At 38.5% G+C, this 13,511-nt stretch overlaps 2 long non-coding RNA genes across 2 annotated transcripts; one reads left to right on the forward strand and one right to left on the reverse strand.

The window, feature by feature from the left end:
* Positions 1–422: 422 nt before the first annotated feature.
* Positions 423–7,726, reverse strand: LOC309486513. Its single transcript, XR_014201575.1, has 3 exons — positions 7,599–7,726; positions 1,528–7,453; positions 423–1,307 (listed from the first exon to the last, which is right to left on the reverse strand). It is a non-coding gene; the product is annotated as an uncharacterized lncRNA (long non-coding RNA).
* LOC309486515 lies at positions 4,219–10,968 on the forward strand. The gene is made up of 2 exons (XR_014201577.1): positions 4,219–4,346; positions 4,390–10,968. It is a non-coding gene; the product is annotated as an uncharacterized lncRNA (long non-coding RNA).
* The last annotated feature ends 2,543 nt before the right edge of the window (positions 10,969–13,511 follow it).

The raw sequence follows: 13,511 nt of genomic DNA on the forward strand, positions 1-13,511 counted from the left end.
TGGCTGATAAATCATGTTCGAGGTCACACGTCATCTTTTTTTTGTGGTCATCTTTGCTCTCTCGAAATGTTCCCACACTTTGGATTTTCTGTGTTTCCAATTCCTGTGGAGTTTTTTTTTTTTTTTTTTTTTGACTGACCGACTAATTAAAATTTAGTCGACCAAGCCTCCTCTCGTTGACTAATGTTTATTTGACTATTAGGGGGGCAGCCCTACAATTTTCATAGTTTATTAAAAATATACATATATTTTGACTATTTAAAGGGGTCATGACATGGATTTTTTTTTTATCATTTTAATATGTTCCAAATATTTGACAACTTAGGGGACTTTTTATCTTTCTGCGAGCATCAAATAAACTAAGACTGCTGCTTGTGCACCATCAAAAAAATAGATCAAAGCTAATGGTAACTAAAACCAGGGTGAACAAAACCATAGCCAATTATTGATGTGATCAGAGGCCTTGTTTGGGTGGAGGCCGTGTCAGCCAGATCCCTTCCTTTTTTCATTTAGTCTCGCTCTCTTTCCTTGCTCTCCACCCCTTCCCCCAATTCCCTCTCCCTACGTCTCTGTCTTACTACATGCTATGCGGTTGCCAAGTGCTAAGAATCTGCGGAATGTGGGATTGCTGTGGTCTGATAAAGTTTGCTTTGTTCCCGCCGTGACCTGAACGCTGGGAGGGATATGGGACCCTGGGAGTTTCACCAGAGTCAGTGCACTGTAGAGCTGCACGATTAATCGTTAAAAGATCGCAATCTCGATTCAAACACCCACATGATCTTATTCCTAAATGACGACGATTCTCCTGTGTCTATTAAACCTTTGACAAAATCAAACCGCAACATTCAAATCTGCGTTGGTGCTGTTGCTGACCCAGAGAAAGCAGTTATCATGTATAGGTATAAAACAGCTTCACAAAGTCTTTTCAACTACACAGTATCATTATTTCTGTGCTACAAATATTCAAATTATCATAGAAGTAATGTGATAAAAGTTTATAGTTCAGATATAAACACTGCTGTCTATGGTTGCAATCAAAATAGAGCAAATCACCTTTTGAAAGTAACTTATTCTTTAAATAACTATTGTATCGATTACCAATGTAAGGTGATTGCCACCACAAGGTGGCGACAAGTGACTGATAAAAAAGTATTTGTCATTGAATCATTCATTCAAGAGATTCATTAAAAAATGCTGGCTGCGTCCGAAATCACACACACTCTTGAGTTGGTGCTTATTTTGAATAAGTAATTACTTCGCTAAAAAAGTGCATTCTATATAGTATGAATGTAATCTGGACATTCATACTATATGGGGAAATGGACATAATGTGTGTGTGAGAGAGAGAGAGAGAGAGAGAGAGAGAGAGAGAGAGAGAGAGAGAGAGAGAGAGAGAGAGTGTGTGTGTGTGAATGAATGAATACTGTATACACACACACCACACATGTTGGTTATCCATGTTTTATGGGGAAATGGACATAATGATTTTTATATTGTACAAACTAAATCCCCTGAACCTAACACTACATTCACCATGTTGCCCTTATCAAGTGACCTACAGCATCAGTTGCTTCACATCACTGCCATTCTCGAATCCTCTCCAGTGGCCTCATAGGATAGTAAAGTAGTGTCATATGTATGCACACTTCAGAATCTTCCCTTCAGACTCTTCATCGGGGTACTTTTTGCCTACTCTTTTATGAGTACTGTGAATTCGGACATACTCCTTTTGTGACATACTGTTTTTCACCTACTATAGGGAAGTATGGGATTTCGGATGCAGCCACTGATTAAATCCAGTAATGAAACGAGTGAGTCATTGAATCATTCATTCGAACAGTTTTTTTTATTTTTTATAATTCGTTCAATTCATTGGGCGTGCGAGTTAAACATTTTAAATAGACTGCAGCAATTAACATTTTGTCATAACCTCTGGTAAATTACATGTTTTGTTTGGTGTCTGTTCAGAATCGTGTGAGAATCACAATCTCAATCTGAAAAATCTGAATCTGAATCTTTTCACAATCTAAAAAAAAAATAAAAAAAATCGTGATTCATGCAACTCTAGTGCACTGCAGATCAGACCCTGCACACAGTCTCAACACACTTTTAAGCGCGCACACACACACTTTGAGCTACGTCTCATTAGCAACCTGTTATGTATCTTACAGCACATGCTACTGACTGCTGCTGTGTGGATAGGATGTCATGGGGATGCATGTTACAAATTGAATTTACATACACACAAATCTGTATGCATATTATAGCTTTTGTAGGCAGGGCATGTAATTCATGTAATGCTCCAAAAACAGAAGGTTTTTATATAGTCTGGTCTTACTCCATTCAGCCAGAATTGTTTATCAGACAGATAATACACCTAAGACACAAGCTAGAGAGTAAAATGTAAGCCTTAACAGTGAAGTCTAAAACACTGAGACCACTTGTAAAAATGCTTCTACAACTGATACAATACTAATTATGTTTATGTTCAATGACAGCTATGTTTTTTTTTTAATTGTTGTTTTATTTCTAACAAAGATAGCTACATGATAAAAAAATAATTATTTTATTAAAATATAAAGAGTAAAAAATAATGCATTATTATTATTATTTTAATATTATTTTTTATTTTAATGCTCCTGGGACACAGGCCGGGGTCTGATCAACTCCGGCTGGGTCAGCTGGGTGAGGGTGACTGATGCTGAAAGACCCAAAACACCCAATGACCCTAGGATACATCACTGATAATGTGTCCCAGTGCATCATGATGTAGCCGATCTTTTTCTTAACGTCACTTAAGCATAGCTATTTTGTAAAGAGTTGAATAATTTGACAATATGTCAATGAATGATGCAACACATTTAGTAAATCAATGAATATCCAGACTCCTAAACAAAACATTTCCCTACCTGAAAATCAGTTTCTGAATGCATATACATGAGGGCTTTAAGCAGAAATCGATTTCTTCCAGAGAAAAGAAGATGCATGAAAGAGAGATGAGACACATTTCAAATTCCCATTGTCACTTTGTCAAAATAGACACGTAGCTTTTCTAACTTAAACACATTTCCAGTTTTAGAGGCCAGTTGAGTGGAAACATTGACGGGAAAGTACAATGGATGACAGAAAATTATGCTTATTTATTGATTTTAAGTTGGCGTTCCATGTGTAATAGGCACTTCTCTCAGAGCTGCAGGCTTGAGTCTAGTGCTGAAGGGAGTTGAGATGGTCTTGAGGAAATCTGCCATCTCAGCCCTCACAACACAGGGGTCCTAACAGCTTCGTTTAAAGAGTAAACAGAGATGGACTCTTTGTGATTGGAGGGGGTTGGCAGGAAGCTGCTCTGGTGTTTGTGTTTAGGAGATGTTTGCAGTCAGCAGGGATATGTTGCATGTGAAGCTTCATCAGATTGGTTCTTTGTGGGAGAGTCTTGGCAAAACAAACGGCAGCCGCCGAGTTTCCAGTGTTTTCAATGTAAATATGACATTTCTCTTCTGTCATGGTTACCAGCCCTCATAGTGTCACAAGGTGGGCCAAACCTTGCCGGAATGACTGTCTCTCCATGGACACAGAGGTAGGAGTGCTGAAAGGCCTCTGAAGTCCGCAGTCTCATGAAGTAAATCAAAGTTTTTAGTTTTTTGTCTCATTTCCTCTGATTCAGTGTTTTAGTGTTACAGTCAGTGTCAGGTTTAGGTATCGACTGCATGGGCAAAAAACAGCTGGCAGTACGGGCTACTGTAAACATCCTTGACTGGAAGCTGGTGCTTAAGATGGAGCTTTCAGTCGGATGTTTGCAGCAGCCAACTGCTGTTACTCTCACCCGGAAACCTGCATCAGGAGAACATGGAACAAAGCTTCTGATTTTAATGTTCAGATTGTTGAGGTGGTCCAATTACTTCTAGTCCCACTCTCTGAAGAGCCACCCAAAGTCCATTCACTGGCCGTCTGATGCACATTGTACACAAAACTGGAAAGTACTGAGAAAATAGTGCCAAACAAGTAGCCTAGACCTACAATCATTAGACCGCTGAAAAGATGGGTCTCGGTCCGCTTCCAAACAAACTCTGTTGCGGTTCGATTGAAATATGAATGCAGCACGGGTCAAAGACATGTAAACGAACCAAATACGGAAGATGAGACCCTAAAAAGGGCAGAATGCTCACGCATACCTGTTTTTTCTCATCATAGTTGTGATGTTGCCCATCACAGTTCGGTACAGCCATCAGAACTGCATCTCCTCGCAGCAGATTTTCATTTGTTTATGTGACAAAGGGATTCCTTCCGCTGTTTTGACTCCTTTGCACATTTTATAAGCTCTTCACAAGTTCTCAGTTGGTCAAAATACCGTTAGGCTACACACACAACAAGCGCATTTAGCCCAGCACACAGCATTGTTTTGGATGTTTGGTAAATTCCTTCTCAAAATATAGTCTGTGAACATATCAGGTTGTGAACGTATCCCTTTAGGTTCGGTGTTAAAAATGTCAATGTGAACGCTAAGCGCACAAGGACTAAATGTTTTTGGTTTTTTTTGGTCCGGACCAAACGAACCAAGCGAACCGAACTACAAGTGTGAACACAACCTATGCCACTTCTGACAGTACACATCTTCCTGTGTTTACCGTGTACACAAAACAATGAACTACAAAAGTTGACTGTTTCAGCCATGTTACTTTCGATCTACAGCAGCTGCAACAGCGTATCTGTGTGAACTGAGACAGGCTGAAATGGATCCCTCTTTGGCATGTAAAGAGCAAACAGCGGTTTGAGAGCGAATCAGGTCGAGGGTCTGCTTCACGGGCTCTGGTGAGAGCGAACTCTGTCTCCAGAGTCCGAATGTCAACATCAGAAGCCAAGGGTTGCCATTTGTGTCAGATTAACACATTCAATCATGTAAAACACATTCAGCCCCAACACCTGTGGAGCGCTAAGACCTAGATTAGCTGAGCTGCCCCTGCTCTGGGTCACTCCTTCTCAGAGTTTCAAAGGCCTGTAACACAGATACAGAGAGCACAGGACTCTCGCTTTCCCACCTCCTGCATGAAGGGTCCCACAGGGCGTGCAATGAAAAGCACAGAAATGTGATCCTGAAGAACAGCTTTGGGTCAGCAAAGTGAAAACTTTCAAGCCTACAAAGTCCATTCACTGAAACAACATTAACACTGTCTAAAATATAAAAGATACTTTTAAAAATTTGTAGGATTTTGCTATTTGTTTGACCATTTCTTATATTCAGACTAAATGCTTATCTTAAACAATAATATCACTACAGATACATTATTCAAGTTAAGTCCTATATTTATGATGTAATGTAATGAGTAAATGTACTGTTCTGTTAACACTGTAAATGTAAAAAACAGCCCAGGCTCATACATGCCTGTGGTGACGTTTTAGATGCTAAAAGCAAATTAGATAAAAATGGATTTGCTGAAGCAATCATGCCATTTTATTAAGTTTAGGCTACTACATCAGAAAAGTCATACATTTGGAGCTGCTTAGCCTATGTGATGCAAACATCAAAAGTTGGAGTGTTTTGAGGTCGTAACATACCTGTAGTATTGTGCAAGAAACAGTGCAAAAATAAGTCTATAAGTCTTTCAATCTATAATCTGCTCCTTTAATCGTAATACATGTGAAAAGGAACAAAAGTTCTTGGTGATTATTGCCTTGATTATTGATTATAGTCTTCATTTCGGCTGGAATCTACAGTAATTTGTATGTTTTGTATATTCTGGAGTTTTGCAGAAAGTTAGAGGCAAGTTTTTCCAATGAGCTGGTAAAAAAAAAAACACTGTTATGGTTGTGTTATTGGTTGTCAATAAGCTCTGTATGCTGAAAAATATGTTTTATGAAATAAAACATTAGGTTAAATAACAGTTTATAAACTTTCTGTTGAGAGCATTTGTTGTCTATAGTCGTGGATGTTTACAGTTTTACCGAAAATATACCTTTAAAAGTGAAATGTGTAATTTCTGCATCAGCAAAGAGAATTGAAAAAATAATGGATGTTGACAAACAAGTTTCCTGAACACTTCCTCCATCTGCAATTGGTTGGACAAACAAATAGTCCCGCCTCCCAAACTCTCACCATTAGTAGTTGATTTGATCAAATGTAAGGTGACTTACTTACATCACCTTACAATTCAGTCAGTTGCTATACAAAAATGTATGTCTGAAGTCTATGACTTAGATCAGGGTGTCAAACTGTTCAGCAGAGTTTAGCTCAAACTCCAATTAAAGACACCTGAACCAGCTAGTCAAGGTCTTTAGGATTACTATAAACTTCCAGGCAGGTGTTTTGGAGCTACTGTACACTCTGCAGGACAGTGGCCCTTCAAGAGCGGAGTTTGACACATGTGGCCTAGGTCTTAAACCCTGCTTCTGGAGACCCACTGTCCTGCAAAGTTTATTTCCAACCTGCTTTAACAGTCTTGCATGTAATATATTTAAAGCACATGACCTTGATTAGCTGGATCAGGTGTGTTTGAACAAGGTTGGAGCTGAACTCTGCAGGACAGTAGCTGCGTCCCAGTTCAGAGGCTGCATCCTTTGAAGGCCGCATTCGAAGGCCGATTGCATCACAGCGGCAACACGAAAGCTGTCCAAATTCGAAGGTTTTTTCAAATGCGTCCTTGAAATACGTCCTTCGTTTTCCGGGCAATGAAGAATACAACAGTTGGATCCTTCGCGGCCTAGCCTACCCCAGAATTCAATGCGCCGGTGACAACAGGATGAGAAAAATTGCTGTATTATACTTTTAAATGCAAGAATTGAGTTTCAACTTACTCGAATATCTAACGATACAAATGCAAAAATGAAAACGTTAACATTTACTAAGATGCGATTTAATATAGTTTATCATCTTTATTATGTACATAAATAGACCAGGGTGCATACTTAGACAAGTTGTGAACCCTGTTTTGTTTTCAGAAAAACCCCCAGCAAAGAAGCTCAGTATCAATGGCAACTGTCACAGTTGCTAAGCGACAAAACAAATCCCCCGTAGGCTAGACCGTCCCATTTAACATCGCTCGGTTTGACCTTTGTGGACTTCGAAGTTGTGGCCTTTGAAGTCTGCATCCTTCGAAGGATGCAGCCGCTGAATTAGGATACAGCAAGTGGGTCCCCAGGAGCAGGGTTAAAGACTTGATTTCACTGGTCTATGACATTTTCCTCATGATGTTAACAAGGGTTTCTTGTTTTGGTTGGTTATCACTTAATCAAAATGACAGATTTAATGAGCACCCAGTTTCAGCACTCTGGACAGCTCTCTTAGGTTGAACCTGCAGACACCCTGTCCTAGGGGTGAGACAGTCCTCAGGGACATCTTTAATGTGATACAGTAAAGTACAAGAATTGAAAAATAAATAAATAAAGCTTTATGCTATTATCAAATGACATTTTGATCTTCCTTTTATTGTTTCTTTATATCAGTGGTTCTCAACTCTAGTTCCTGGTGCCCCACCGCTCTGCACATTTTATATGTCTCTCTTATCTGACTCTGATCTCTTATCTGATCTCCTAAAAAGCTGATGATCTGAATCAGGTGTGTTAAATAAAAGAGATACAAAATGTGCAGAGCGGTGGGGCACCAGGACCGGAGTTGAAACACTCCTTTATAGTGTCTAACAGTGTCTATAATTGAATATTATACGAAGTACCTAGTTCTTCAGTAAAAATGGGGTAATGATAATCTGTGCTGAATTGTTGAATAAGCTGTAAATTGGTATTTTGTATTTAAATGTGCCATTAATGTGCTGGGAAAGATCACAGAGATTGGCAAATTAAAATTGTAGTCATTCTTAGTTTAAAATATTTTAACAATTTCTCAAAAATGATGCAAAGTTTCTGTTAAGAGTAGGCTACCATTGATAAAGTGGCAGAACGTCATTAAGTTTTGCTTCCAAATCATGTCTAATGCATTCCAGATGGCAACAGTCACTAACTAGAATACTAGAGTGTAAATATTTTGTGAATAAAAAACAAAATGGAAGAACACCGTACATTTACCTATTACAATAGCATCTATGTTGCAGTTTTGTATGCCTGCATTCACTAAGCCTTTTATAAAATCATTCTTGTCTTTTTCCAGCCCCACCAGTTTAATCGCTCTGTCCCCTCTTGTTCCCCTTCCTGGTAAACTCAATCACTCTTTCTCTGTGTGTTTCTTGTCCTCCACCCCTCTTTATGCCCATAGGCTGGCACCAAGTCTGATGACTTTTCCCAGAAGATTCAGTGAAGACATAGAGAGAGGGGGCAGAAAGAGAGCCTTCTTGTCCAATAAGAGAAAAGGGGACTGAAGAATGTGAAAAGCTCCCATTCAGGCCAGTTCAGAGGGGCTGGGAGCGGCCACATCCTCAGGAGGGAGGAGGGGTTGCTGCTTTCGGGAGGGTGGGCTAGGGATCCTGGACCGGGGCCAGGAGCGATGCAAAGGCTCCTCAGATGACGCTGGTCCGTGGGAGCGTCCAGTGTCTCCGCCTCTACTCTGTCCCTTAGGACATCGACTCCGGACCCCTCACATTCTATTTACTCGCACAAACAAACTCTCCCCTAAGAGAACCAGTAGGCTGTAGCGTGAGGAATGTGTCTCTATTAATAGAGCGGTTAGATTATCTCAAAGACTAATGACTGGTATGTACAGATTCCTGAAAGACACGGCAGTGACATACTCTCATCCACCGCTCCTCATTCATTGGCAATGATCTCATTTCCTCGGATATTCTATGAATTTAACTCATGGACGGTTCTAAAATGTTGTACTTGCACAGCTTTATCGTTAATGAGAACTAAAACATTTACATTTGTTAATTTAGCAGACTTTTTTATTTATTAGCAATTAACATGCAAGAAAAGTGAAGTAAACCAAAGTAACTGAAATTAAAATAACTGGAAAAAACTAAAATACAAAAATTTAAATATGGCCACAAATTTTAGTTTTTGATACATTATGAGCAATAACACCAGGCTGAGCTGAGATATTTAACACATTAACTTTGGCAGCCCTAAAAGTTCAACTAAAAGAAATAATAAGTTTGCAAGTAAATAACGTGTTGATCGAAACGTGATATTCAGGTATGCTTGGGTCAAGAATTCTTTGCTATGAAGTCATGGCCAGATCTCTCCACCACAGCCTGAGCTTCAGGGAGTGTAAACATCCTACACTCTCAGCTGGAGCCCAGCCCGTGGCCGGGAGTGGGATGTTTGCGCTCTCTGGCTCAGGAACGCCACAGCTCACTATACGGCTCCACTGTGGAGGGGAAAAGCTTGTTCAGAAAGTTGTTCAAATGTTCTCTTTTTTTAATCGCAGTAGACCTGAAATTGAAAATGAGCACTCATCTATCTATCTATCTATCTATCTATCTATCTATCTATCTATATATATATATATATATATATATATATATATATGCATTTAAATAATTATTTTTAAACTTTCCAGGCAACATTTTCGCATCCTCAATTCAGTTGTGAAAGGTGAACGGCCCTGATAAACGTATTTACATTGTGTGCATAGTGCATACTTTATGTAAAGTATGTACTTCCTGGACTTTGTGGATAGATTTTGAGGTGGATATGGGAGCTTTGTAACGCACACAGGAAGTGAACTCCATTGTGAGCATTGTAAGGGCTCTGAGGGTGAGTAGCCTGTCATTAAGATGTTGAGGCTGAACTTTAGGTCTCTTTGAAGCTTTCTGACCCCTCTGTCCGACTGCAAGTGCCTCCACCCAGACAGAGCTGCCGATGGAATTGCCTGAGAGGAAGTGACTATTTATACCCATGAAGGAACAGAGAGAGGCACCCTTCCGATGGGCGTCTCTCCTCTTGCTTCCTTTGACAAAAATGTTAAGACTGCTCTCATGAAAGCTAAACTCAACTCCAACTCCACGAAGATATGCACAACATCCAGTGCTCTCAATGGTATCTGTGTAAACGCCTAACCATGTTTTGGTTTCCATTCTCTTCTACTGCAATGACCTTTATCCACTTTTGCTTGATGTCATAACTTAAGCATTTCTCATATAGGGCCACTAGGTGGCAGACTAACTCCAGAAAATCCCTAATGCAAATGCCTTGCTTGGAAAGATCGTAGACATAAATGCTTCTGTTCACTAGCCACTTTTTTGAAAAATGTTAAAATGATCCGCTACAAAACTTATAGGCATATTCTTCTTTTTTTACATCCTTTGCTTTTCTTACGTGCCTGTAATTCAACGACACCAAACCAGAGATGTATTTATTTTACTAACATTAAACGTATAATTTAGCATGAACATCAGAATTATTAGTTTTACATACAAAAGTATTAATAATAATTGATTAATATTTTTTTTTTCTAAAGTTAGCTTTTTTAAATGATTGACAGCGCTAATATATTTTTAAAAATTAAAATATTTTTGCTAACATTTTTAGAATTTTCACAGTATCTTTCCAAGTATCCATGGAAATCACTTTTGATGGCTATGTTGGAAATTATGCCAAGTACAAAGTGAAAAGAGTTCAGTGACATTTTTGAACTCATTCACCCCACAGCGCATTTTCCTGCTCTAGTCAATCTGAGCGAGTAAAAACAGTAGGAAATGTTAAAACCAACTGACACCCTCTGATCAAGCTCTTCCTGTCAACTGGAGGAGTCAAAACAAGTGAAGTATGACAACAAGGACATCATTCATTATTAGTTTTACTTTTTCCCTTCCTGTCATGCTCTTTGAACTGAATACACTGAGATCCTTATGATGCCAGATCTTTTTTCCATCTATCTGCAATAGAGCTATTGAATTTACAGCAAGTTCCTTTCAAATGTTTCAAACAATAATCTCGCCCCATGGTGGCACAGCAATGGGAAGTTGAAGCAAGCTATTTGGTATGTGTTATATGTAAAGTAAAAACAACATTGTCAGCAATGAACACACATCAGGAGGAATCTATTGTGACTGTTGTTCCTTGTTTAATAAAGAGCTGACTGTTTGACTTTTTTGTTATTGTTGTGGCCTTTTTGATCAGTCGTCCTCACTCCTCAGCTAAATGTTTCCTCATTAACACAACATTACGACAGTCAGTCGAAACCCCGTATTTAGTTTTTGCATGTATAATAATACTTAGTTTCAGGGGATGTTAACACTCTCAACCACACAAGGAACTGAAACATGTCAGTGTGTTCAGAGATAATTTGCTCTCAGCACTACACATTAGCAACTGTGGCAAAAGCAGCAACTGTGTAAAGTTAAATAAAATAAAAACATTTCAATGTAATGCATATTGTACAGTAATGTGGAACTACCCAGCTCATCTGACCTTGTCAAAATGTTCATAACACAAATCTTATTTACCTTATTCTTTTCTGAAATACACAGTTTAAGTTTAAAAATTGCATTAAAGATGGGAAAACATGCTTTAATGCTAGAATTGCTATTAAATGAAATAGGGTCCAACTTTAAAAATAGGGAACTCCAAATCTGCAAACAAACAGAAATAATATATACATTAAAATTTCAATATATTACCGTTGAAAAGTTTGGGGTCAGTGAGATTTGTTTTGGTGGGGGTTTTTGTGTGTGAAAAAAATGAATCATTTCATTCAGTAAAGGTGCATCAATTTGTGCGACAGTAAAAACATTTACAGTATAAAATTACAAAAGATTTATATTTCAAATAAATGCTGTTCTTCAAAGAAAAACAATTATCAGTTTCCAAATAAATAATAAGCAGCAAGTTTTCATATGAAGTGTTTTCAACTTTGAAAATAATAAGAAATGTAACTTAAGCACCAAATTATTAGAATGATTTCTGAAGGATTATGTGACACTAAAGACTGGAGTGATGACTACTGAAAATTAAGCTTTGCCATCACAGTAAATTACATTTTAAAATATATTCAAATAGAAAAGTTATTTTAAAATGTAATAAAATATATTTTTGATCAAATAAAGGGGGTGGTGGTGGCGCAATGGATAAGACACATGCCTTTGGTGTGAGAGACCCGGGTTCGAATCCACTGTGAGACACCAATGTGTCCCTGAGCAAGACACTTAACCCCTAGTTGCTCCAGAGGCGTGCGACCTCTGACATATATATAGCAATTGTAAGTCGCTTTGTATAAAAGCGTCAGCTAAATGAATAAATGTAAATGTAAAATGTAAATGTAGCCTTTGTGAGCATGAAGACACTTCTTTCAACCACTGGGTGTAACATTTTATAAATAAACAACGGTTAGGTTTGTCCATATGTGACCCAAACATGGATTGAAACAACCCAGCATTTTTTAGAGTGCAACATTAAAAGTATCTTACCGACCCAAACGTTTGAACTGTAGTGTATTGGCAGTGGTCATTGCACAAACCTTGGTGTAAACAGGGAATTAACCAAGATGTAAGTAAGCTTACTGGCAAATTGTGACTCATTTTTACACACTCTGTGTATTAAGCTTGCATGGGAACAGCTGTGTAATGGCTGGATAATATCCTGGACAAAGGCATGAACGCTCTTTGTCATTTCATGGCTGAAGGAAGGTCATCTGAAGCCACACGGCTGCTAACAGTGAAGAATTGAGTTGACATAACTGGCCGTTTCATTACACGCACTGCAATGAGTCCTATCAGCACTTCCTCTTTACAGAAAACATAAGTTTCCCTCAAAGAACATCTGGGGTTTCAAGTTACCCTCATCCCAATGGGGAATCAAAGTGAGAACACAAACAGTTCGATCTATCACAAGACTTTCATTTACAGTAGGTCTAGGGTTCAGAAGTTCAGTTTCAGTGAAGCTGACAGAAAGAAAAACACTCTAAAAGGAGAAGTCACTCGTGTTTGTCAGCTGGACAACATTTAAAATAGTGTGGAACGTACAGTCCCTAGACTTATGTAAAAACCCATCTGCACTATAGATATATGACACTACCAACCCTGCAACCTCAGTCGTAATGGACTGGACAGGCTTATAAACCAGTAGGCATGACAAATAAACCCTGATAGCCTGAAGCATGAATGCATATTCATGATCATGGTATTAATAAAGTACTTGTCTTTAGTTGAGAATATAATTTCACAATAAAATACCAGGGAGGAAAACAGTTACTATAATTTCTGAAAGAGATGTTGGCAAAACATGTTTATCTAGCTGTTCAGTGGAGCTCAGAAGATAGACTCGACTCAAGGTCAAATTTTCAACATGATATCACTAGAGAGAGAGAGAGAGAGCTGATGATAGAGTTTCTGGAAGAGGTGAGGTAAACAGCTGCTTATACTCTTATCATTGCGGTCAGCAGGATTAAATGAACATTGCTCCTTTAAGACCCCATGAAACCACAATTTTGTGGGTTGAAGTCTGTTAACTTTGAAAGTATTAATATGTCAGTCGGATATTAATCTGACACATACTTTGAGCAAATATACACATTCAAAATTGAAAAATTGGGAAATAAACCACAAACAGGCTATACTCATTCCGTTCAAATGTTTGGGGTTGATTCAATTTTTTTAAATAAGTCTCTTATGCTCACCAAGATGGCCTTTATT

Source organism: Leuciscus leuciscus (genome assembly GCF_965113295.1).
Source record: "Leuciscus leuciscus genome assembly, chromosome: 22".
In the NCBI taxonomy this organism is placed as follows: Eukaryota; Metazoa; Chordata; class Actinopteri; order Cypriniformes; family Leuciscidae; genus Leuciscus; species Leuciscus leuciscus.